The 23,675-nt window shown below is 42.8% G+C and overlaps 1 protein-coding gene across 3 annotated transcripts in view; it reads right to left on the bottom strand.

The window, feature by feature from the left end:
- The window catches only part of CHRM3 (cholinergic receptor muscarinic 3), a 519,672-nt gene extending 496,297 nt beyond the window's left edge, over positions 1–23,375 (bottom strand). For 2 of the 3 annotated variants that reach the window (XM_078434160.2, XM_078434162.2), the window contains exon 1: positions 22,380–23,375. The gene's annotated coding sequence lies outside the window, so the exon portion shown is untranslated. Of the gene's footprint in view, positions 1–21,297; positions 21,566–22,379 lie in introns of those variants that run through there. The other variant, XM_078434161.2, reaches the window with a different exon arrangement.
- Positions 23,376–23,675: the final 300 nt, after the last annotated feature.

Here is a 23,675-nt window from a genome sequence, read left to right as displayed (position 1 = left end):
TCAAATGAAGAATGGTCTTTATGATTTTATTTCCTTCAGGTAGATTTTGAGATTCAGATCAACTGTGGTTTCCCCACAATATTTAATTCTGTTCCTGAAGAGCCTTCTAGAACTCTCAACAACTTGAATTATCAAAGAAGCTGAGCACAGTGGCAGAATCACTGATACACGTTCCTATTTGAAAAGTCTGCTCTTCTCCCCTTAAATGTTTACTGTTTGGAAAATCCATACCAAACACAGAAACTGAGTAATTCTATCTGTCATCTTTTATAGCCACAGTGCATTATTTACATAAGATCACTAAATTAGTGTCCAAGTTGCAAAGAGATCATATTGAGAGCAGTAGATGATCCTACTTAGATGAATAAAATAACCTCTTATTGTAACATTATTATGAGTAACTTAAAAAAAATTTTATGTTTTTATTTTTATTTGTCAGAGACAGATACAGAGTGTGAGTGGGGAAGGGGAAGAGAGAAAGTGAGACACAGAATCTGAAGCAGGCTTCAGTCTCTGAGCGGTCAGCACAGAGCCTGACATGGGACTCAGACTCACAGGCTGTAAGATCATGACCTGCACCAAAGTCGGACACTTAACTGCCTAAGCCACCTAGGCGCCTCAATAGGTTTCATTTTTTAGTCCGGAGATTGCAAATACCTTTAACCAAAACCACAGTCATACCTGGACTGGACAAGTTATTTAGCGTATGTGTGGTTTATTATGCTCACCTATTAATCAGACAGGATACCTACCTTGCAGTATTGTTTTAAGGGCAAATGAGATATTACAAAGGAAATACTTAGCACTGTTCTAACACAGAGCAAGCACCCAGCATTTTTTGGGTAAATATTAGTGTTTATATTATTGACAGTGAATCATTCTGTATGATAGGGTCAAGCTTGGGGCGCCTGGGTGGCTTAGTCAGTTAAGCGTCCGACTTTGGCTCAGGTCATGATCTCACTGTCTGTGAGTTCGAGCCCCATGTCGGGCTCTGTGCTGACAGCTCAGAGCCTGGAGCCTGCTTCAGATTCTGTGTCTTCCTCTCTCTCTCTGCCCCTCCCCACTCGCTCTCTGTCTCTTTCTCTCAAAAATAAATAAACGTTAAAAAAAAAGAAACAAAGGGTCAAGCTGGTTTCCTACAACCTACCACCAGTATTTCCACTACTAGCCATATGTTCCATAAAGGCAGGAGCTCCCAAGAAACTGATCATAAAATAAAATGCATGTTCAGTTTCTACTCTATATATTGAATCAATCCTCCTTGATCTCAGCTGAATTGAATTTAGGAAAATATATGAAATTAAGTGTACTATCTATGCTAGTCCATTTTTCTGAAATGGATGCTATCTGATCTGAACTATTTTGTTCTGTTCCAGCTGTTTTACTACCTGCTTTGGAGCAAACATAAGGTAGAGGCTGATGTTTGTTGAATGTCACATAGCACAGGCAACTTGGAAAGTGTGTTCCAAATAGCATCAAACTGTTGGAAACACTTGCCTGAGGTAGACGCAACCTAAGTGAGTATTAAAAATTACCTAGGTTTGTTAAAATCAAAGTAAGGAAGGGATGAACCCCTTTTAAAAAAAGGTAAGCCACAGGGGTGCCTGGGTGGCTCAGTCGGTTGGGCGTCCGACTTCAGCTCAGGTCATGATCTCACAATCCGTGAGTTTGAGCCCCGTGTCGGGCTCTGTGCTGACAGCTCAGAGCCTGGAGCCCGCTTCGGATTCTGTGTCTCCCTCTCTCTCTGACCCTCCCCTGCTCATGCTCTGTCTCTCTCTGTCTCAAAAATAAATAAAGGTTAAAAAAAAAAGGTAAGCCACTTGTGTGATTCATCGTAGAATTATTCTTTTGATTGACGTCAAAGACAAGTATTCAGCTGTCACAAAGCATGTGTGTTCAGTATAAAATTAATTGTGAATAGAAAAGAAACCAAGGATTAGATGAAACAAAGAGCATAGCAGTGAAACAAAACAAAACAAAACATAGCAGTGATGAGGTGAGCCAGTGCCCCACCACCCACTCAAACACATTTGGATTTTCAGCTACAGAGACACAGCAAACTCCGGGATTGCTCACAAAATTACCACAAATGACGAGGTCCTAGGTTCAAATTCTTTTTGAACTTCAGGGAGAACATTCTCAGGGAGAACCTGAGACAAACAAGAACCCTCGTTTCTTGTCACCAAACACTCCCCACCTTGGGTCTGCATTATTCTGGTAGCATTCATATGATTTAAAACCACCCAAGTAAACATTTGCAATGGAAATAAGAACAACAGAAAACAAGCTGATGCCTACTTCTTTAGTTTAAAAAAGTGTGTGTCTATGTGTCTTGTGTATTCTCCATACCCCCAAACCACTCTAACTGCACAGTAACATCTAAATCCACTTATTTTTGAGTCCTTCCCTTTATCAAAAAAATTGTTTTTGATGTTTATTTATTTTTCGAGAGAGAGACAGAGTGCATCTTGGGGAGGGGCAGAGAGAGACCGAGACACAGAATCCGAAGCAAGCTCCAGGCTCCAGGCTCTGAGCTGTCCACACAGAGCCCGACGCGGGGACTTGAACCCACAAAGCCGCGAGATCATGACCTGAACCGAAGTCAGCTGCTTAACCGACTGAGCCACCTAGGCACCCTGAGTCCTTCCCTTTAATTAATTAACTAAATAACCTGTGCAAGTGAGTTCTGTGTTTCAACACAGCCATTCATGCTTTTATGTTCTACAGTTTCATTCAAATTAATATTGAAGTAGTTGACTGACGTTCACAAAAAACATAGAAGACTATTAAAAGTCGTGACGGTTTCATTTCAATTCGGATTACGGTTCAGTTCTAACCCTCCCAGGAAACGGGCCTTTCTTTTGAGAGTCAAAGTACAAGCGAGGTCTGGACAGCAGCGGTCAGCCAGCAACCCTCAGCCAGACTCTCCTCCATGAGGTATCTGCTCTGATTTATCCATGAAAGAAGTCTGCAGTACCATTAATAGTAATTGTAATAATTATGGCTACAAAATCATTCTGCAAGACTCTTAACTTATTCTACAATAATCTCTCACTCTACTCACATCATGTCATAGAGACGGTGATGAGACTGGTAAGATAATAATAGAAAAATAACAACAAAACAGTAGATACAGCAGTGATAATAACACTGTTTTTTGGGGCACGTACCACGTGCAAGTTCTACTTAAGGGCTTATCCATATACTCAGTTTAATCTTCCTGATAACCAGAAGAGGCAAGGAATAGTAATTATCCTTCTCACGCTACAGACGGTAAAATTGAGGAACTCTGAAGAAAAGGGGTAATTCAGGGAAGAGTAGAGTGAAGGCATATCTTAAGAGTGCAGATATATGGCAGGTCTAGAGAGCAAACAGTTCTGGAACGCTCCTAATAAATGAAAGAGGACAGGAAGGAAGGAAGGAAGGAAGGAAGGAAGGAAGGAGGAAAGAAGGAAGAAAGGAAGGGAGGAAGGGAGGGGGAAGGAAGGAAGGAAGGAAGGAAGGAAGGAAGGAAGGAAGAAAGGAAGGGATAAGGGAGGAAGGAAGGGAGAAAGGGAGGAAGGGAGGGGGAAGGAAGGAAGGAAGAAGGAAGAAAGAAAGAAAGAAAGAAAGAAAGAAAGAAAAAGAAAGAAAGGGAGGGAGAGAGAAAGGGAGAACATGAGACAAGTATTACTTCCTAGAAAATAAAAAAAAATACAAAAAGAGAAAATATCATAAGAAGTTCACTAAATGGTTCAGTAGTGAGTAACATTTATATAGTCAAAACATGTTAATATTGAATATTCATATAACCAAAATTTTAATGTGATTTTCTCAGTATAAGGATGGAGGTTTTCTATAGTAAGAAGTAAATTCTAAAAGCCAGAGAGTAAGGGGTGCCTAGGTGGCTGGCTAGGTTGAGTGGCCAACTTTGGCTCAGGTCATAATCTCGTGGTCTGTGAGTTCAATCCCTGCATCGGGCTCTGTGCTGACAGCTCGGAGCCTGGAGCCTGCTTTGGATTCTGTGTCTCCCTCTCTCTCTGCCCCTCCCCCAATTCATGCTCACTCTCTCTCTGTCTCTCAAAAATAAACACTAAAAAGTTATTGAAAAAACTAAAAGCCAAAAAGTAAGACACATCAGTCGAAGCATGGTATTTACAAATATGAAAGTAAATAAGAGGGGGAAAAAAACAGCCTAAAGAGTTAAAAATGCTCACCTGTTAAGACTGGGAAACTGGGAGGCCTGGGGCACTGAGGGCTGCTATAATTTTCTCACAGCCTTGGGAACCATGGGACTTTGTGAAGGACTGAGGTATTACAAAAGCTTCAAAACTCTTTGATGACACAGGAATGCAACAACTGTGTAAATCGTGTAAGAAAACAAAACAGAGTGGCCCTATCTAGGCTTCCCTTTATCTCAAGTGTACTTGGGTGGTGAGAACAGGCAGATTTGCCAGGCAGAACAAAGCAAATTTAGGGACACCTACAGCAGTGGAGCTGGAGAAAAGCAGTAAGAAGCTGGAAAATAAATAAAATTGTGCTTGGATTTTCTTATTGTGCCTCAGAAGAACACACTGACCTTCTCCACTGCTCAAAAACCCAGTATTAAGGGGCCAGAGTGTAGTAGAGGTTTACTGGAAATCCTTTTTTAGGGACAGCAGATGCGTCCACTCTAGCACGAGTCCTGAGGGATCAGAGGATTCCAGCAGAGAGATGGTGGGGAAGGGATCCTGCGTGCTTCCATGAGAGAATCACGTCAACGGTACAGAACTTTTCTGGGGAACGGCAAAGGAGACTAAAAGCACCATGAAGTGTGAGGGGCCATGGAACCACTTCTGCCTTGATACCGTCCTGGTAAATGATCAAAGTATGTAAGGGCATACCCAGCCTTTAAAATGGGTTCTTAGAGGGGAAAAAAAAAAAAAGTTTTAGAGATTGCAATGGTTTCCAAATCTCTGAATGGCCACATTTTACAAACAGCTACACAGTGAATGCATGGTATTAAATTTTCATGGGTTACAGAGATTAGGACCAAAAAAAAGTCCGAATAAGAAACACTTAATTAAAAGAAGGTTAAGAGGGAAAATAATGGTGGGAGAGCTTCAGAATGGAAATTGGCAACAATTGAGAAGGACCTTATAATTCTGGGAGCATGACAGCATTTTGTGGTTAAAAACATTTTTAAGGTTGGGATGCCTGGGTGGCTCAGTTGGTTAAGTGCCTGACTCTGGATTTGAGCTCTGGTCCTAATCTCACGGTTTGTGAGTTTGAGCCCCACATCAGGCTCCGAACTGACAGTGTGGAGCCTGCTTGGGATTCTCTCTCTTTCTCGCTCTGCCCCTCTCTCACACTGGCACTCTCTGTCTCAAAAATAAGAATAAAATAAAAACTTTAAAAAAACTATTAAAAAACAGCAACAACAAAACATTTTAAGGTTAATATCAGCCATCTGATACCATACAGCAAAATGTTCTTTAAAAGGTTAGAGCAGCAGATGCCCTCAAATGAAAATTGCTTTAGTACCTACATCACTGATTTTGTTTTAACAAAAGATATTCTCTGTTCAGTGAATCTCTTTTTTTAATTTTTTTTTTAACCTTTATTTTTGAGACAGAGAGAGACAGAGCATGAATGGGGGAGGGTCAGAGAGAGAGGGAGACACAGAATCTGAAACAGGCTCCAGGCTCTGAGCTGTCAGCACAGAGCCCGACGCGGGGCTCGAACCCGTGGACCGTGAGATCATGACCTGAGCCGAAGTCTGACGCCCAACCGACTGAGCCACCCAGGTGCCCCTCAGTGAATCTCTTGCTACAAATTCCAAGCATCTCACTGTCCTTTTAGCGATCAAGAGGTCAAGCTTGTGACAACCTCACATTCTATTGGACAATAGCTTCCGTGTGATTCCAGTAAAATATTTTCCTAACTTCCAAATACCTGTTTTGAAACCATGCCTGTACAAGCATCGTTTCCCACTTTGATTCAGAGCCCAGACAAAAGTTCTCACCTACACATATGGTTTCAAGACCTGAGAGATGGGAGAGATTCAGCCCCAACCGAGTTCTGGGTGCTGCTAAGATGGTTCACACAGTCGAGTGTGTGTGCGTTTTGATCTGCAGGTTCCAGAGAAACAGCGTCTCCAGGGAATGCCTCCTATCCCACCATCATCAGAGCAAAATTTACCATATTAGGAATGTCAATCTCACGGTGATGCCCACGGATCAGCACCCTTCAAGCCAGATTACTTATTATAATATTTATATTATATTTATTATACTCTTATTACATTTTTTTAAAGCTACTTTTCTGCTAATCTTTTTTTTTTTTTTTTTAACGTTTATTTATTCTTGAGACAGAGAGAGACAGAGCATGAACGGGGAGGGTCAGAGAGAGGGAGACACAGAATCCGAAACAGGCTCCAGGCTCTGAGCTGCCAGCGCAGAGCCTGACGCGGGGCTCGAACTCACGGACCGCGAGATCATGACCTGAGCCGAAGTCGGCCGCCCAACCGACTGAGCCACCCAGGCGCCCCTTAAAGCTACTTTTCAATAGCAAGAACAATTAGTTGATTCACTGAAGCTTGAAGCTCCTCTTGAGGGCAAGACCCTGTCTTTTTTCGGCATCACTGTATCCCTGACGTGGAACAGCATTCTAGCATGGTCAGTTGCTCAAAAAAAAAAATCTGATGAATGAAAAAATAGAATACATTATTTTCAAGTATGTTTGGCAATATGTCAAGACCTAGATTTTGCTGTGAAAAACCTAACAGAGTATAATACTTGGTTATTTTTAAGAGCCTCAGAATCACCAAACTGCTAGAAAGCATATTAGCCAAGTAATGTAGAAAATTAAGTATCTTGTGGTACTTTGGGCCAACACACTCGTGATTATGTCACTTTTTGCACAGTGACACATAGTAGGTACTCACTGGTGACTTCCTAATTACGCCACAGAATCAAACTCAGAAAAGTCCTTTGACTTCCCCTTCCATTTTGTAACCCAAAGAATTTCTTGACTTCCTTTTTAGTGCATATGCTTATAATTAAGTGAGCACTTATTTAATACATTTTATTTATTTATTTATTTATTGTGAGCACAATAAAATTTTAAAAAATTAGAAGGTAGCAAGTTGCTTCTCTCTTATGTAATTCTAATGGGAAAATAGGGGAAATAACATTATTAGAAACAAGGCTAGGCATAATCAGGTAAATCTGAGTGAATGTGCTGGTTTATTTCATTGTTCTGCACATCTATAATTCTATACTTCACTGTAAATGATGCTATGAGTGATGATTTTAATATGAATGTACAAAAGAAAGGGCCATGGCTGAATGGACAATACGGGGTAAGTTTATCAGTGTTTATGTGACAAGAAATGCAAAAGTGGCACTGAGTATTCTCTTAGTCGGTTAGTGTTTGTTAAGAGCCTATGGTGGGCCAGGCAGTGTTCTAGGAACTGGAGATTTAGCAGTTTAAAAAAAATTAAATTCTTGGTCTCAGCTCATATTATGTGGATTATAAACAGGCAATAAATGAAAAAAATAAATACACATGATGTCAGGTGGTGATAAATACTATGAAGAGACGAGAGATTGAGGAGACAGTGAATAGTGGAAGAGAATTCATACTATTTCAGATGAGGTGGTCACAAAATGCTGGCCTGATCAAGTGACATTTGAGAAAAACCTAAAGTAGGTGCAGAAGCATGCTGTACAGATTTCCAGAAAGAGTGTTCCAAATGGAATAGCAGGTGCAAAGACTCTGAGATGGAATGTTCCTGACACAGACAAAAAATAGCAAAGAGTTTCCACATGTAAGGTAAGTTTTGCCTAATTAGTGTACCTTGCATGTCTGCCTATTTAAACCTTACCAGTCCTTTAAAGTATTTCTCAAGTGAAATTCCTTTAACTAAGAAGTTCCTGGAATCCCTCCAAAAAGATTTGGCTTCCCCACCCTTTAAATCCCAAGAACAACTTGGCTCAGATAATTCTATTTTACCAATTAACACTTTTATAGGTTATAAACACATATCTAAGGGCAAGACTTTGCTACACATTTTTCCCTTCTGAACCTCATTGCCTTAAAACAATTATTTCCAAGCTGCTCTGGAGGTCAAAAACAGCATCTACAGTTGGTATTGGCTTTCTAAAATTTTAAAGAGTCAGTGGGCACCACTTTATAGCTTGGTCTGGTTTGGACTTGGAAAACACACAAGATGGCGCCTTCAGTCTTCTAAAAGACACACTGAATGTCATGCTTTGGTTAGTTATTTCTTTTTTTTTAATATTTATTTATTTTTGAGAGAGAGGGAGAGAGAGACAGAGAGAGACAGAGAGAGAGAGAGAAGGAGAGAGAGGGATGGGCAGAGAGAGAATCCCAAGCAGGCTCTGTGCACAGAGAGCTCATGACATGAGCCAAAATCAAGAGTCAGACACTTAACCGACTGAGCCACCCAGGAGCCCCTGGTTAGTTATTTCTGTGCTAAAAAGAAGATACATTGATGGGATCTTCATTAGCAGGATCTGGGCCAGCTTTCTACTCTGTAATGGTAATGTTAATCTTGGTTTACACATATGAGTTGCCTGATATAACTTCTGTTTATATTTGATTTTTTTTGGATTCCTATAACCAATGGCAGATAAAATTAATTAGTCAGGCTTAAGGTTTCTAGTATCTTTGTTTCTTCTGTCACCACCCCCCCAACACACACACAAATGAAACCTTTGTTTCTCATACATTTGGAATAGTAGTCTACTCCCTACAGCTACTAAATGTGTTCATCTAAGTTTCAACTTGCAAAGTCTATTTTAATTTTTTTCATATGTAAGAAACACTGGTCAAGGTATGTTAGGGAATTTCTATTCTAGCTAATATCTTATATTTCATATATTTATTATATCATAACTTAGATATTATAAGGTTATTATAAGATATTAGAGATAATGTCTTATATCATAATTCCAGCAATACACATGACTTTCAACATAGGTTTCAAAAATGGGCTGTCCTGTGTTTGGAAAGAAAGAGCAGATAGCCACATTAAAAACTAAATCCCAACAAAACAAAACAACAAACTAAATGCCAGAGAGTAAAGAATGACCATATTTAAAGCATGAAATCTATGGAATATAACAGCAACTCCTCCCTCTCCCTCACATGGAACTAACAACATTTCCCCATATCAAGTGACTCATTTTGAACCTCATTTTAATTTTTCAAGACTTGACCCATTCATTGGACACAAATGCTGATGTCTGCCATCTAGTGGCAAAAATCAGAATCGGCAGCCTAATTTTTCTAGAAAACAGTCTATATATATGCATATATACATGCATATATATACACATATATTTTTTTGAGAAAAATCCAATCTAAGCTCTAAGCTTAAAAGATAGAGGAAAAGTGAAACCTAGGAAGGTCACACATCTAAGTGACCATGCTACTGTAATACCCATATCTCTCTGACTTTGACATCAAGTTAAGGAAGGCCTGTGTAAAACCCCTTGGGATCCTATGGAGTCTATGGATTGCTATGGATCCTATGGATTTTCACAAAAACAGAAATTTCATGAAACTTGTAGATCTTATGTCTAGATCCTATGGATTTTCACAAAAACAGAAGTTTCATGAAAGCAGCATCTTGTCCTGTTTATTTCTCTCTTTATCTCTGGCACCTAGAACAGTGCCTGAAACAATTTAGGAACGTGATAAATTTAATGAGCTAGTGAATGGCAGTAGAGGAACTGGAAACAGATCGGAACAGAGTGATTGATAATTTTGTTTAATTGTCTTAGAAATTAATATAATACTTTAAATTTGTGAAGTACTATGAAATGTATTACATACGCTTTTTAAAACTTATTTATTTCTAGATGATCTAGACGGAATGACCTTTAATCAATGAGCAAAATGAATCTATGCTTATTCTATGAATATTTACAATAATTGAATTATTAGGCACATAGGTAGCAGTTCTAGACTATACCGTCTCACTTTCCTGACATTATCTTCTTCATATCAATAATGCATATGATATACTTTCTCAGAAAGGTAATCCTTAAATATAGCATTAAATACATGCAAATATATGGTCTGCGTATAATAGCTCCATAATATAAATCAAGAAACAAAGAAAAAAAATTGTCAAGGACTTCCTGTATTCGAGATCAGAACTTCTGTTTTAATACCACCTATGAACACATATCCGTACTTCTTAAATACAACAATATATTTAGATACAGTGGAGGACATTTGATGGAAACAGTTTCATCTTATTTCTACACCTGAGATCTCAGTCCTTGCTCGATTGTGTTTAAATTCCAGTGGAAAAGAGCACTCCACCCTTCCTCACAGCCTGAGAAACACCCTAAGTTGAATATGACTCATCTTACCAGAGAGAACAGCCTAAGATAATGCACCCCTTGCCAACCAGGCTACTCACAATCTACACAGAAAAAAAAAAAAAAGGAAAGAAAGAAAATGTTTCTTTCTCAATTTCTTTCTATGTCTGTCTCCCTCCTGTTCGCTGTTAATCCTCACTAGTGGGTCTTAAAATTGAGCAAGCGTAAGTATCCTTCAAGGTATTTATTTGAAATGCAGACTGACAGAACCTGATTCGGCTGGTCTGGTTTCAATCCCCAAGAATGCATTTTTAACAGCCACCCCCAGAGAATTCTGGGGCACTCAATCCTGGGCTATGTATGGCTTTAGAAACATCACCATTTCTAAACCTGTCCGGTGGTTACAAGAATCCCCATGAGAAGCCGCTACTTAGGAAGCTCGACCAATAATGACTACTTCAAAAGTACAATCAGCATTGGCCAGTGAGAGGAGCCACATCTGGAGGTGGTTCTCTGAAAGGATTATACCTCTCAAAATGTTAGGGTCACCCGCGTAACCATTATATCTACACAGACAACCCCCCAAGCAAGTGACACTCTGGGTCTGGCCTGGGATAATTCTATTATGTTCTGTATGATACTCATCAAGAACTGGTTACTGTTTATAAACATGTCAGCTATTTTGTCATTATTAAGATGCACTGAAAACTGGTAAACCTGAGATTTAATTCAAGCCCCCCCCTCCCCGCCCCGCAAGGGGAAAAGTGAGAGGGAATTCACTCAACAACAAGTACATAACGAGAGTCTATCATGTGCCAAGCACTGTTTTTGGCCCATGGGAGACGCTGGCGAGGAAAACATAACATAAAAATCTCTGCCCATACAGGGACAGATTTCGAGAGCTTCTCGTTTGGACTTTACAGCGTGAAGTCCTAGGCATCGAAAAATAAATAATGGTGGGTCCTGATGAGACACGGAAAATCTAAAGGAAAAGACAGTTATTCACGTAACTTATTCTAGCGCAAACATATGTGGCAAATGTGATAGCGGGCATGGGACTAATACACTAAAGGGGCATGGGGACTGAAAAGGTGACTTTTGTCTGGGGAGGCAGGCCTCCAGCATCTGTGGGTCTGCTAACAGTCAGAGCAGGAGTAGAATGTCAGGAAGCATGGGGGGGGGGGTCTCTACAGACACCCGGAGGGAGGAGAATGGGGGCCAGTGAGAGGGTTCCCCAGCAGGCTGACATGGATCTAAGAGCCGCAGCAGAGGGAGGCAAGGAAGACCGTATGGACAGTTGCATAGAGCCAAATGTGAATGACTTTGACCTCGTTACAGAATAGGGAAAAGCCAAAGCAGAATGAAAGCAGGGAGCCACGTTCGAGGCCATGGGCACTGTGTGAGGGGGAGATGGGAAAGGCAGTGGGAAGGGGAGGGAAGGAATGGATGAGACAGCTCAAGAAAATCTGTTAGGATGTGGAGACTGCATGTGCAGAGTGAGGGTATAAAGGAAATACAGTGGCAAAAGGTCTGAGATCCTAGGGGGACTGATGCAATCAGCTAATATAGGAAAACCAGGCAGAATGGTATATTTCGGAGAAAGGTGATGGGTTCCAATGTCCAAACAGGGCGTGAGAGGTGCCCGGTGGATATCCTTTGTGGAAATGTCCAGCAGAGTGCCAGAAATGGATGTTCCGCACTCAAGGGAACGGACCTGGGTCTGCTGTCACCGAAGCCCTAAGTGCAGCTGAGATCTCCAGGGGCGAGAACACACACAGACAGCAGGTGCGATGACTCTTCCCTGGAAGAACCGAGAAACCCTGATGTGCAGCCCAAAGACCCAGGCTTGTTAAGTTTGTGTCCTTGGGTGAATCACTCAAAGTCTTGGGACCTCATTTTCCTCAAATAGAAGAGATATGATCTAGAAGTGTTCTTCATACGATTTCACAAACTCAGACCACAGCAGCCTCACACATGTCTAAGCATCAGCCCCTTATTGTCTGGCATTCTGCTTTTAGGTTTTTTCTTCATGAGACATAGCCAGCTTCAATGATAACTGTAGGTTCCCCCTACATACTCCACCTGACCCACTACCCAGGCAAAACGAACTTCCAGAATTCTACCGCAAAACTGATTTTTCAAAAATTGACAAATAACGGTCACAGTAACAAACATTCGTCGTTTGGAGCTGTCTCTCCAAAATCCTTAGAGGAATTTTGATTTTGACTTCTATAGGAATTTTCTTTTCAATCAATGTCTTACATTGTGCATTCATTTATTGGCATTCTAAAACATAGCTCGTATGACTTTGTGGTTTTTTTTTTTTTTTGCCCTTCCTCTCTCTAAATTGCACTTTTGTTAAATATACAACATGATTTTATTAAATCTTTGTTAAAGAATTTCTGGGGGAAAAAGATTTTCTGGGCTTTTTTACTCCAAGATTACATTCATTCATGAAACAAAAACTAATATACATTATATGTGTGTCTTCAATAAATATATCCACATTCAGATTTCAACATGAATCATCCGCTTTCCACAGATCTAAAGTATGTGAAAGATTAGGGGCGCCTGGGTGGCTCAGTCAGCTAAGCGTCTGACTTCAGTTCAGGTCATGATGTCATGGTTGGTGAGATCTAGCCCAGCGTCACATCACGCTCTCTGCTGTCAGCCAGGAGCCCGCTTCAGATCCTCTGTCTCCGTCTCTCTCTACCCCTCCCCTACCTGCATGCACGTTCCCTCTGTCTCTCAAAAACTAAAAAATAAACTTAAAAAAAACTATTAAAATATAAAGCATGTGACAGTTTAAATTTCAATATGAAATTCAACTATCTGAAAGTACAGGGCATCAAACCTGAGTGGTCACTACATCACCACCAGTCTACGGTCCAACATCAGCCTGAAGGGACGTGAACAGCTTGTGCCCTCTGGGGCAGTATTATGTCTTACTCTCGTAAATCCTAAGTGTCTAATCCTGGGGGCAGAGAAAGTGCTGAATAAAGACATGCTTAACTGATCAGAATTTCAAAGCAAACATATTTCTATACCACTGGGCCATCTTAAGTGGATTGATTTTTATGCAGCGAAATCAGTAGATCTTTTAGAATACATTGCAGATTTAAAAAAAAAACAGGGAGAGGTAGATTTACATTTAAAGTCAGGTCACAAAAATCTATTATTATCTCAGTTTTGTATAAGATAAACGTGAGGGTGTATATAGAAAAATCTCAAAGGATTGGGGCGCCTGGCTGCTCAATCAGTAGAGCACATGACTCTCGATCTTGGGGTCATGAGTTCAAGCCCCACGTTGGGTGCAGAGCTTGCTTTAAAAAAAGTATTAAAGGATTTTGCATCAAATTGTTAACCATGGTTTTTTAGGGGATATTAGGTCACGGTGAACTTTTTGGTTTTACTTTTGACGTCATATACATTGTTGTAATGCTTGATTTTTAGTGTAATCCCTATTACTTACATAATGAGAAAGCAACAAATACAGTATATTTACACAGTTTATAGGTTGATGAGTATACTGAGCATTCGGAGGAAGACTCCACGCAGGGTACTTTAGGGCAATAAAGGACAAATGAGACACAGTGTCCTCAAAGGACTTCACACTCCAGTATCTGAAATAATTTACACACACACACACACACACACACACACACACACATGCACGCACGAGTAAATGTGACCGGTGATGACACTGAATGTCTGATAAAGTACTAAAAGATGAATTCATGGTAAGAAATGTCAGTTCAAGCAATCCTTGACAAACTGCTAAAATCTGAGCCCATGAGGATATGGAAGAAAGGGCATTTTGTGCAGCACTGAGAACACATGAAAGTCAGGGAAATGGCAGAGCGTATACACAACAGCAAGTGCCAAGGGTACCGTGAGAGGCGACCTTGAGACTTGGGATTGAATTTAAAATGTAAATCCAAGCCATGGAACAAGTGGAATGCTAGTTGAATGCTGATAGAATACATTTAATTGTCATTCAATAATAATAGAAGGGGATGTCAAAGAAGTTTTGTGAGGATAGGAGAAAACAACGATCAGATTGGGTCTTCAATAAAAGTGATCTGTATAAAATGGATGAGAAGAGGGCACAGTCATCTGGGAGGCCCAGAGACTGGATGAACGAGGTGACTCGAATCAGCATTCGCATCACCTGGGCTAGTTAGAACTGCAGATTCTCAGGCCCCAGCCCAGACCTCCCGAATCAGTCTGCCTTCTACCAAGATCCCTATGTGATCTGAATGCACAATAAAGTTGGAAAAGCAATAAATCAAGGTGCTGGTGATAGGGAAGAAAAGAAGCCAAGAGGTTTGAGCTATTACTTGGTTGAATTATTACAATTTGGCATCTGACTAAATGTGGGAGGCAATGGAAGGGAATAAATCAAGATTACTCAGACATTTTGAGTTGTACGATGGCCATGCTATTTATAGAAATAGGAAACCGAAGAGGAGCAGGATGAGGAGGAAACAGATGAAGGCTGTGCTGTCCGGCAAACTCATGGAAACACTCCTTCCAGAAGCCAAGCTGGGCGTGGAGACCATGAATGGGTGTGCTCCACACTGGAGGCATTGGAAGCCATGAAAACAAGTGCAGTTACCAAGGGAGGAGGGGGCGAGGAAGGCATGGGGGACAACAGAAGAGAAATTCTTGGAGAGTCTCACTCCGCTCAGGAGATGGGGTAGGGAAGCTGGGAGAAGGCAGAGGAACCACAAGAGAGAGAGAGCCAGGGAAATACGATGCTTTGAAAATAAAGAGAGGTACAGGTGTTGCTAAGAGACTAAAGGGGACACCTGGGGAAGGGCTACTTGTTTTATGACTAAGAGGTCAGGGGTGACTTTTGGTAGTGGTTTTACTCCTGGTGAGGAGGGAAGCTAGAGAGCAAAAGGTTAGGGTCGGAGGGTAGTGAAATTGGGGGTGGAGGGAGGTGGCACTGAGCACGAATGAAAAGATTAAGAACGAAAATGAAAATTCTGAAGGGGCGTAAGAGACCAGGTTGAATGAACTTTAAACTGTTGAACTTTAAAGATTTGCTTATGGAAAAAAGATGAGAAGTATTCTCATCATAATTCTCAGAATTATTAGGAGGGCAAACAGTAAGAATTAGATTTTTGGCTCAACGTAAGGAGAATCTGCTCAGGGCTGTCTGAAAATGGAAAAGGCCACCTTGTATACATTCATTTCTCAGAGCTCACAGATCGCACAATTCAACAGGGAATCACAAAGTAGAATGTGGTTCATCACTGACATCTGTAGCTGGTTGAATGGTGTCCTCTCAAAATAGGATGTCCACATCCTAATTTCCGAAACCTGTAAATACTACTTTATGTGGTAAAAGGTATGATAACATTAAGACTTTCAGAAGGAGGAGCTTATCCTGGATTTTCTGGGTGGGTCCTAAATGCAATCACATGTATCCCTGTAAGACAGGAACACAGAGGAGGAGGCACACAGAAAAAGAGCTGGCGATGTGACCACAGAGGCAGAGACTAGAGGCAGTCACAAGTCAAGGAATGTAGACAGCCATCAGAGGCTGTGGGTGACAAGGAAGGATTCTCCCCTGGAGGCTTTGGAAGGACTGTGCACCTGCCCACACTTTGATTTCAGACTTCTGCTCTCCAGAATTATGAGAGGAAACATTTATTTTGTTTTAAGCCATAGTAAATCAATATGACACCTGACATCACCTTCCAACTCTTAGATTTCTGGAGCTGCTCTCAACACATGCAGATCATAAACTCTTGGAAGGCACAGCCCTGGACTCACCCTCTTGTGAATCCAAAGAAGGATGTCTGTGGTACCCGGCACATCAGATAACACTGAACACTGTCAGGGAGAATTACCACAGAGATGTACACCCACATGTGTAAGCGGAACACAGAGACGGATACACAGACACACAGAGAGATAATAGACAGATGACTGATAGATAGATAGATAGATAGATAGATAGACAGACAGACAGATAGACAAAGCAACAGGGAAGGAGAAAGGCAGATGGATAGACTCATCCTACTCAAGCAAGTAAATTAAAATTTATTTATACTCTCATGAAGTTAACTTCATAAATACTACTTGGGTTATCCTCGAATGCCACATTTACTATTCAAGATAGAGGGTACAACCAGAATTTGGAGGAAGGACATGAGGCTTATAGTTGCTTAGACAAGTTTTCTTACTATTACATGAACTAAAGGGTTTTAAATAATTTATCACAAGGAAAACAGAATGATAGCTGCATTCAAGGAAAGTTGAGAGAGGTTGGCTGAGGATTTGGGGGTGAGGAGGGAAGAAAGGAGGACTTCATAGGAAGGGATACTGTGGCAATTCCAGTTTTCCCAAATGTCTCCCTTCTGACAAGGTAATGCACACGGCACAGGTCATTATCACGTGAGGAGTCACAGGCAAACTAGACAGGAGGATCTCTGCATCCATTTCATGTATGAGAACTTCTTTTCAATGCAGATGATTTGAGGGATTTGCACATGAGAGAAGTTGTGCTTTTAGACTATGTTGAACTGAAAAAATTGAAAATAACAAAAAAATCACTGTGTTCAACACTTCTCAATGAATACACATATATATAAATAGATAGATACACAGACACATAGAACCCAGTAATATTTGAAATTTATGTGGATTCTTGGATTCTGCAAAATACAACTGGATTGGGCCCCACGGGAGGTTAAGAGCCGGCAAGATGAAACTCCAAATGGCCATGGGCAAGAAGTGGTTCTTAGTTGAGTAGTAACGGGGTCTCTCTCCAGACTTGGTTCCATGGGCAAGTCCAGAGCAAATATCACTACTCTAAAGTGAGAAGTTGAAAAAAAATGGACAAAGGCTGTCCATAGGTCCCTTTCCCTAAAGCTTACTGGCAGGATATTTTGCTGTGAATCTAATTCCATGGCCATAGCTACCTGTGATAAATTAAAAGGCCTCAGCAGAAGAACACCTCACAACCATAAACGCATGGTCCTTCACAGCCTGCTGGCGGTATTTTACTTTGGCTTGATCCTACCTGAATTTTATCTGCACAGCAGTAGTGGAAGGATATCCTGCCTGACCCAGGATGTCTACACTAGCTCTACTTCCTGCAGTAGAGGTGACTGAAGGTAGAATATGTCAGGGCTCAGCTGGTGTGCCAGATTTCAAGGGAACACCGGGGACAGGAAATAAGCTAGGGCTAGGCCAGAACAAATGACCTAATGAAGAATTAATTCTGTAGTGGATAGTCAGCAACTCAAATTACAGTGGCCAGGAGGAGTGTGGAGAACTGAGATTTGATCCTGCCAACAATGACACACAAGGAGAATTTATTTGTCAGGTTGGAACTTGGCAGCACGACTCTTCGGGCAGAAAGGATACACTGTCAGGAGGGTGACTGTGCCTTAGGCCTAGGGGTTTGTCCACTTTAGGGTTGCATCAGAGACTAAGAAGAGAAAGAATGCAGTCTTGCTCCTGGAGAAAAGTTCTTGGCAAGGGTGAGGCTAACTGCCAAGGTCACAGCTAAAGCCCTTCCAGGCAAGCCTGTAGGACTAAAACTGCAAACATGAGAAAAGCCTAGCCTTGGAAAATATGACAAGAGTAAGAGAAACTGAGGCTAGCTTGGCATGGGAAACACTAGAGCTCACTAGGGTTAGGGCCAATGAACCTCACACTCCCTTCTCTGCAGTGCACTGGTTGAAGAGTCCAGAAGCCCAGTCTCCCAGTGTCACACAATGCAGGGCTGGGGAAGGCAAGAGCTCAAAGCCCACATGCATCAGCCAGCTACTGTTTGTCTAATCGTATTCCCCCATTTCCCCCCCATCATTGTTTCTCCTCAAAGTGTTCATATTCTAGCTGGCTTCAGGATGAACTGGCACAGTTGGTGAGAAGAAGATGGCAGGAGCTCAAATATTCCTTCTGTTGGCCTGCCATCACCACCGGTGGATCCCGGGGCTCTGTCGATGTGGGGAGCTACAGCCTCGGCAGAGAGAAGTCAAAGAAGGTGCATGCCAGCCAGAGGACTTAGCCTTCAGGAGTGCATGAGCAGGACGTTTCAACAGGTGGGAGAGCAGAAGTGCCAGCCGGAAGGGGAGAGCCTGCCAGAGGCCAGGGAGTCTACAAGCCGCCAAAACTTCCGGACAGAAGGGAACGCAAGTGCAGCCAGCTACTTAGCCAGAGGGGAACCTGTACTCTGGCTCTCCGGGCTCCACATCAAATAATATTAAGGGTCCAAATCGTGCGCCACATTTAATAGTGCTTTAGAGATCGTTTGAAAAGCACTTCCACAAAAGTCATGGCTATGGATGGCCAAAAGCATTCCGCAACGTAGACAGGAAGACTTCTATCTCCTCCACTTGCACATGGGGAAAGAATTGCTGGGGGAGGGCACCCCATTTCCACTGTACGGCCCATTGTGATTCAATATTTCCAATAGCTTCACTGCAACAAAACTGTCTTCATTTCCTTATTTGATGACAGTGCTAATGCAGGTCTAAGTCGCCCAGGATATGCACTTTTTAGGGAACGGGGAAATCTAATGGAGCACATGGGATGTGGGATTACAACCAAAAGGGGATGCCTTTTGCACCTGCACAGCCTTTCTGTGGCGTGCTGGTGGAGAGACAAGGGCCATAACTACTGATTTAGGATTCAGAGTCTTTAATTTGATCTGAACAAGAACCCCTTCCTTAATGTTGAAGATGGAGTCTTGTCAGACATGAGAAATTAACTTCCAATTTGACAGGTTTTGCCTCTTGTCAAATTCATTAGGTGATCTGTTCACCTTTCTCCCCTAAAATCAAAACTTTCCACCGAGGCTACAATTCTATCCCCCAGTTCTGTTCATACTGGCAACTAGGACAGGGAATCCACTGGACTAAATGAGATTGATAGGTTAAAAAAACAAAATCCAGTGGACCATTTCATGGCCATCTAGGGAAGCACTGCCATCAAAAATTAAGCATAAGGCACATTTTATTATGCTGATTTTTTTTTTTTTAATAACCGTGGTGGAGGCATTTGCTTAATTTTTTTTTATTGGAGCCATACAGGTCTTTTTGATATTCTCCTGTAAGAAAAAAGTATTTTTCAATTCACAAACATATTGCATAAAGTAAAACATTTCCAGTTACTCACTGATGCTTCAGAACCACAATGTGAGGATAATGCTATGGGTCATAATATATTATGACATAAAAGTAGGTTCCCTCAGTGAATGACAGGTGCATCTCTCAGCATACCCACCAGAGACTCTGTCTTCATATGATTCACCATTCATTCATCTCATGTCTGAAGTGCCACTAGACCACAGCTGTTCTCAATATAAACTTCCCTGCATTGCAAAGACCCAGTTCCTTAATAGTTACACTGACAATGTCCAGGCCATTTAGGAGTAGGCAAGTAATTCTTCCAATGCTAACAACTCTATTAGGCAAGAACAGTACGTGGGCTCAGGAAATGCTAGAGGAAATTTTAGGTACAAATATGAACAAAATTATTACTTTAGAATTTGCAAATACACAAGGGAATGTTGCTTTTAATTATATCACGGAAATTTCCTTCTATTCAGTGGACTGGTGGGGATGCAAGAAATTTTATATTATTGTGAATTTCATATATCACCCCCCCCACCCCCACCGCCAAACTCATTTTCAACAGGTTGCCCTCAATTAAAGCTGAAACACCATTAAAAGAAGTTCACGCTTTTACACACTGTAGCTTAAACAACACACTCTTTCTGTAAGGAAGTAAATTATTTGTCTTTATAAGGAGAAGAAAACGGGTGCATCCTAAAAAAACCCAGTATGCCTAAATAATCTTCAGAAATTGGTAATACTTTTGATGTGATATCTCCCTTTTTTCCCAAAAAGAAAAATGTACAATTCATACATTTCACTAAACTTTAATAGGAAGTTTCCTAAATAAGTTTAAATGTAGGGTTTAATGCAAAACTACTCTTATAACACAATCAATCTTTCTCTATATGTTGACCAATTCCACACACGTTTTCCCTTTTCCCGAATTACACTTTCCTCTTACAATAATTTCCCATGCAGTAGATATATACATTGTCAAAGATTCTTTTCAAAATCTTTTTCTCTTTTCCTTTTTAAAATATTAAGTCTATTTGCATAAATATTTGTTATTATTTTTAAAAAATGGCATTTCAGTAGTACTATTTTCATTTTGGAAGTCAATGTTATTAGCAACCCCCCCCCCCAGCCTATAGAAACAGTCTAAATCAGACCTGCAATGTAATTAATTTTAACTCAGCAATTTAAGCTAAAGGTATATTTCCATATGGAAACCCATTTAAAAATAACATGCTTTCTAATGCAACAATAGCTAATTATACATTAAGCTAATTGAGACAAGCTATGTAAACAAAATCTCAAATAGGCTATTCAAGGATAGGAGCGTATGATCTAAACCACAATTCTGTGGCATGTTGAATGCACACAGAAAAGGCAGGCATGTTCTATATACTGTTCGCAATACCAGCTCCCATAACAAGAGGGTGCACCCAACGCCATATCTATCCCACCACGTTTGGAACAGAAAGACCTCAGTTTTTTTTTTTTAAATTAATACATGACTACCACAATCTTGTCTATATGCTGGTATTTGTCCTAGGTTCACCTCTCCCCTTTCTTAAGTGTATATTCTTAGGCAGGGTCTCTTTCTTAAGTAAATACAGGGGCATTGTTTTAAACACAGGAAATAGTGCTGAATGTTTCATGCAATTTAATGATCTCACAATATAAAATTATTTGGGACCGCAGAATCAACAAATACATTTTTTTTTTTGGAAAAAAAATTATTTTTCAAATAGTAACACAGAAAGACCCAAAATGGGGGATCAGGCTATCTGTTTTGTTGGGACTCAGAGGCCAAGAGAGGCATGAAAAGGTCTGTGCAAAACATACAGTGAAATAACCAGTGTCTTTAACAACACAAACGCTTGGATACATACATTTACCTCCTAAGAAGAGCCATCCCGTTCAACATCGCAACACAGCCAGCCTGAGGACAGCATATCCTTACAGCCATCGGACAGGTTCAAATAACATTTCCAGACACATGAATGTTTGCATTCTTGTAATCTGTCCATATGGGTGCAATTCCCAAACCCCTGCTTCCTCTCCCACTTCCAACCTGCGTGCTAGGAGAGTCGCACACATGCACACGCACGCCGAACAGGATCACAATTCCAACACGCACAGCGCGAAAAAGACAAGTGCATTTTGCTGCACGAGTCAACTGTGCCCCCACCTCGCCCCCCACACCACCACGGTTTAAAAACACGCAGAAATTAACCCAGCTGTAAGGAGGCTGTTCTGGGGGAGGGTTCCAGAGAGAAGATCCGGTGCGGTCTAACGGCCACGGCTCCGCGAGTGTAGACTCTCTCTGGGTCAGTAAAGATGCGCGCCGGGGCTACCCACCTTCGCCCAGGTGTTACACTAAGTGCCAAATTTGCCTCTTCGCCCCCTGAAATGCAATCCGAACAAGCCACCCTATTTCGAGGTTGGCGGGTGTCTGCTTTAGCTTTCCTAAAAGCGGTAGGAAATCATCTGAGGGAAGCCACACACGCACATCACACAGGCGCGCGCGCACGAGCACACACCAAGCCGAGTAGCTCCTCTTGTCCGGACTCTTGGTGCCTCAAATCCGGCATTTGGGGGAGAGAGGATGCAAGGCTCGAGGAGAGCCCAGTGGTGCGCCCCCGCTCTCTCTCGGCCACCGCTCCTGTTACTCCCGTCATTTTCCCGGCACTTGCGGTGACCCCAGCATTCCCACCCTGGGTCCCAGGCTCCAACTCCGCACAATATCGCGCTCTCTCTAGGTTCAAGTTTCCATCACCCACCCCCCTACTCCCCAAATCGACAGACCAGCTCTCTCCAGCGTCCCCAATACCCTGTTTGCATTCCCCAAAGCAAAGACCTTTCCTACCCGGGCCGAAAACTTTTTCCTCCCTTGGCAACGCGATCAGGCAAGAAACCAGGTCAGCCGCTACCTCCACCCGCTTCGCCCAGCGCCCCGGTGGCGAGCACCGTCTTTTACCTGGCCGCTGCGCTCCAGGTGACCGTCCCACGCCGGCCGCCCGCGCCTCCTCGACTCACGGGTGTCGCCGGGTCCCCTGTCCTTTAGTCGCCTCCTGCTCGGCGCTCCGGGAGCGAGTGTCCTAGGACCGCACGCCCATGCCCGGAGCCGCCCTTCGGTTCATCGCGCGTCTTTGCAGAAGCGAGGCTGCCGCCGGCGATCTCACCAGCAGCGCGGGGATCCGGAGGCACCGACTTGCCCCGCGGTGTGCGCTCCCGGGTCCGAGAGCGCTCCGCCCGCGGGCAGCTGCGGCCGCGTCACATGCCGCCTCCAGGCAGCGGCCCGGCACCTGCCCAAGCGGCAGCGCTCTTGGCTCGGCACTGCCGCCCCCGCGCCTCGGGCGCCCGGCACGCTCCGGCCCTCTCTGTTCGCGTCTTTTTTTTCTCCCCCCTCCCTCTCTCTCTCTCTCTCCCTCCTCACTTTTCCCCCTCCTTCTTTCCTTCTCCTCCTTTATCTTGTATTCTGTCTTTCCAAAAGCAGACACAAGGCGCTCCAAGTGGAAGGAGGGTCTCTCCCTCCTCACGAACTCTTTCTCTGCCTGGTGGTGGCGGTCGTGGCTACTGCTCGCCGCTCCTCCTTCTCTTCCTCCCGCGCTCCTCCTCCTCCTCCTCCTTCCCCCAGGACGGCGAGCACGGGTGTAATGCACAAGCTGCCTGCCACAGACCCAAACCTGCCCGGCTTCTGAGCATGCCCAGTGGCTTTGCTGGCGCGCGCTCAGCTCCCGCGTGCGGGCTCCACGGGCTTTCTGCGCCTGGGGGCGGGGGAGCCCGGCGGCGGCGGGAGAGCCCCGCGGCCTCCGGGCTGGGCTCGCTCTGTCCACGCGTGTCCCCAGCTCGGGCCCCCGGTGCTTCAAGGACAGATCTTGTGGGTCAGTGTTGCTGTGTTCTCTCCTGAGTCCATTTGCTTGGGCTGCTTGGAAGGATTGAGAGGAAGTGGATTCTTGGGCACAACTTACTGCCGAGAGAACCCCAGCGCGGTTATAATAAACGACTCCGTTGAGAACCTTTCCTTAGAGAGCAGCCTGAGTCTTCCCCGCCCCCTCCCTGATGATAGTCTCTTCATTACAGAACAATGTAATAGAGGACGACCTGGCTTTTCCTCTTCCAGAAGTTGACGCCTTAGTTGTAAAAAAGGTAAACATGCATTAAAAAGACGCGCGCGTGCACACGCACCCAGACCCTTTTTTTTTTTTTTTTTTTTTGTAATCAGAAGATAAAAGATAGGATCTTGCTAGCCAGGCTTTTATATTGCATAGGT

The sequence above is a fragment of the Panthera onca genome, chromosome D2 (assembly GCF_046562875.1).
Source record: "Panthera onca isolate mPanOnc1 chromosome D2, mPanOnc1 haplotype 2, whole genome shotgun sequence".
Taxonomy (NCBI): Eukaryota; Metazoa; Chordata; class Mammalia; order Carnivora; family Felidae; genus Panthera; species Panthera onca.
The sequence above is the reverse complement of the archived record's forward strand: the minus strand, read 5'-3'. Positions and strand labels throughout refer to the sequence as shown.